Source organism: Bos indicus, chromosome 1 (genome assembly GCF_029378745.1).
Source record: "Bos indicus isolate NIAB-ARS_2022 breed Sahiwal x Tharparkar chromosome 1, NIAB-ARS_B.indTharparkar_mat_pri_1.0, whole genome shotgun sequence".
NCBI lineage: Eukaryota > Metazoa > Chordata > Mammalia > Artiodactyla > Bovidae > Bos > Bos indicus.
In genome coordinates, this window is record NC_091760.1 from 28,732,712 (window position 1) to 28,736,271 (window position 3,560).

General features: G+C 34.2%; 1 non-coding gene across 1 annotated transcript; it reads right to left on the minus strand.

The window, feature by feature from the left end:
* Positions 1–3,263: 3,263 nt before the first annotated feature.
* TRNAC-ACA (transfer RNA cysteine (anticodon ACA)) lies at positions 3,264–3,336 on the minus strand. The gene has a single exon. It is a non-coding gene; the product is annotated as a tRNA-Cys (tRNA).
* Between the last annotated feature and the right edge of the window lie 224 nt (positions 3,337–3,560).

Below are 3,560 nucleotides of genomic sequence, written 5' to 3' on the forward strand. Positions count from 1 at the left end.
CAGCCACTAATGCTGAAGAGGCTGAAGTTGAATGGTGCTATGAAGACATACAAGTCCTTTTGGAACTAACACCAAAAAGATATATCTTTTTCCTCATAGAGGATTGGAATGCAAAAGTAGTATTCAGGAGATACCTGGAGTAACAGGCACATTTGATCTTAGAATATAAAATGAAACAGGGCAAAGGCTAACAGAGTTTTATTAAGAGAACACTGGTCATAGTAGAAATATCAACAACCTCAAATATGCAGATGATGCCACTCGAATGGCAGAAAGTGAAGAGGAACTAAAGAGCCTCATATTGAGGGTAAAAGAAGAGAGTGAAAAAGCTGACTTAAAACTCAACATTCAAAAAACAAAGATCATGGCATCCAGTACCATCACTTCATGGCAAATATATGGGGAAAAAGTGGGAACAATGATAGACTTTATTTTCTTGGACTCCCAAATCACTGCAGACAGTGACTGTAGCCATGAAATTAAAAGATTCTTCCTTCCTGAAGGAAAGCCATGACAAACCTAGACAACATATTATAAAGCAGATATATTATTTTGCCAAAAAAGATTCATATAATCAAAACTATGGTTTTTCCAAAAGTCATGTATGGATGTAAGAGTTGGACCATAAAGAAGGCTGAGCACCAAAGATTGATGCCTTTGAACTGTGGTGTTGGAGTATCCCTTAGACTGCAAGATCAAACCAGTCAATCCCAAAGAAAATCAACCCTGAATATTCATTGGAAAGAATTATGCTGAAGCTGAAGCTCCAATATTTTGCCCACCTATTGCGAACAGCCCACTTGTTGGAAAAGACCCTGATGCTGGGAAAGATGGAGGGCAGAAGGAGAAGGGGAAAATAGAGGATTAAATGATTGAATGGTATCACTGACTCAATAGATATGAGTTTGAGCAAACTCTGGGAGACAGTGGAGGACAGGGAATACTGGAGCACAGCAGTCCATAGGATTCCAAAGAGTCAGACACAACTTAGTGAGTAAACAACAGGGTTATAGTCTCACTATCAGAGAAAAGTAAAACTCCCTTAAAAGTAGAAATCCTTTGTGAAATTAATCAAGTTGCTTGCCTTTAAAAATTCAGTTTATTAATATGTAAAATCAAACTCAAATTATTTTTAGTAGGATAGCTTTATTAATTAAATTTTTCTGAGTGCTTTCTAAGTAAATTGAAAGTACTAAAAAAATAAAGTGAGTTTATATTGGTCTCTTTATCTTCTATGTATTTGAAATTTCCAGTTAAACATGTTTTTATATGCAAAGGAACATATTTTATATGCTTTAATTTGTCTTGGAGTTTAGCATACAAATAGCCACAAAGAGGATCATTTCACTGTACTGCATGTTTTAAAGTCATGTACATATTCTATTTTTTAATTTAAATTTATTTATTTTAATGGAGGCTAATTACTTTATAATATTGTATTGGTTTTGCCATACATCAAGATGAATCCACCATGAGTGTACACATGTTCCCCATTCTGAACCCCCCTCCCAACATTGATCAATAGCAATTTACCAAAAAACATCCAAAATCGTGGTAGGTTATGTAGGATATTCAAAAGAACTATAAAACAATGTCCTCTATCAAAAAAGAAAGGTAAAACATCACAGGATATGATAACTGACATGAAAAACTCATTTTGGAAGAACTTATTAGATGTAAAATTATATTTTAGATCTTCAGGAATGAACAGGTCAGCAGCAAATGAACAGATTTGGGAGGCCTCACTGACTTACTTATAAAGTACTATTCAGGTTTCACCTGTTCCAGTTTCTTTTGAGTTGATATTTACTAACACACAATCCTAGCATCTTTTTTTTTTCTTTTTTTATTTATTTTATTTTTTAACTTTACAATATTGTATTAGTTTTGCCATATATCAACATGAATCTGCCACATCTTATATAGAAGGTAAGACTGAGCAGTGATGAACATTGCAACATGAAGAAAAATGCAAAGGCAGAGAGTAGACAAGAGTATGCTGTGATTCCAGGATGTTCTTCTAAGTGCTGGAGATAATTAAAAAATATGTTTGCTGGGCATAATAATACCCGATTTTAGAGGAGTTATGAACTAGACACTGTGTAGAGAATGAACTAGGAAAGGTTACCTCTGAAAAGGAAAAATTATGTTGGATTAATTCTCCTTACATTATTAAAGGTAGTGAATAACTCTAACATTTAGATGCTTAAAATCTAGTTCAGAGTGACTGTGATACATTGACAGAATTGGTCAAAAACATTTCACTTTGGGGGGTGGAGGAGGGAGAAAAAATATAATATAATTTTATGATAACCTAAAAAGATTTTAGCATATATAAAACAATAGTTTAAAAGACTTGAGGTAATTCTATTTTTAATCAACTGAATATTTTTATTAAAGATTGCTACCAAATAATAGTATAGAACTATTATTATTCACCAAATTCTTACTTATGGATTTATTTTTTTTCCTACAGGAAACTCTCATAAATGAAATACTATCATACAATAGTCATTAACAATCTTTCAGAAATTTTATTTTTCTATATATCCACTTTAGTTTCTTTCTGAAAACTTTTTACATAACCTATAAAATATCCCAAAGAAAGTATAACATTGCCCTACCTTATCTCCAAGAGTTATGCCTAGTTTAAGACTAAAAATATGCAAATAAAATCTATGGATAGATAAGAAAAATTCCCCCTGCTTGAAAATCACAGCCTAATCACAGCAAGATCCTCTTTGGACCACTTCCTAGAGTAATGGAAATAAAATAAAAATAAGCAAATGGGACTTAATTAAACTTAAAAGCTTTTTCACTGCAAAGGAGACAATAAGCAAGATTAAAAGACACCCCTCAGAATGGCAAAAATAATTGCAAACTAAACAACTGACAAAAGATTAATCTCCAGAATATATAAGCAGCTCATACACCACAACATCAGGAAAATAAGTGGCTCAATCAAAAAGTGCATGGAAGATCTAAACAGACATTTCTCCAAGAAAGACATACAGATGGCCAATAAAAGCATGAAAAGATGCTCAACATCACTAATTACCAGAGAAGTGCAAATCAAAAAGAAAAAAAAGTGCAAATCAAAACACAATGATGTATCACCTCACACTAGTTAGCATTAAGTGAAGTTGCTCAGTCGTTTCTGATTCTTTGTGACCCCATGGACAGTAGTCAACCAGGCTCTTCTATCCCTGGGATTCTCCAGGCAAGAGTACTAGAGTGGGTTGCCATATCCTTCTCCAGGGGATCTTCCTGAGCCAGGGATCGAACCCGGGTCTTCTGCATTGTAGGCAGACGCTTTACCATCTGAGCCACCAGGGAAGTAGAATGGCATAGTTAGAATGGCCATAATTAAAAAATCTACAAACAGTAAATACTGGAGAGGATGTGGAGAAAAGGGAACACTGCTACACTGTTGGTGGGAATGTAAACTGATACAGCCATTACAGACAACAGTATGGAGATTCCTTAAAAAACAGGAATAAATCTACCGTATGACTCAGTAACTCCATTACCGGGCATATACTCTGAGGAAAGCACAATTT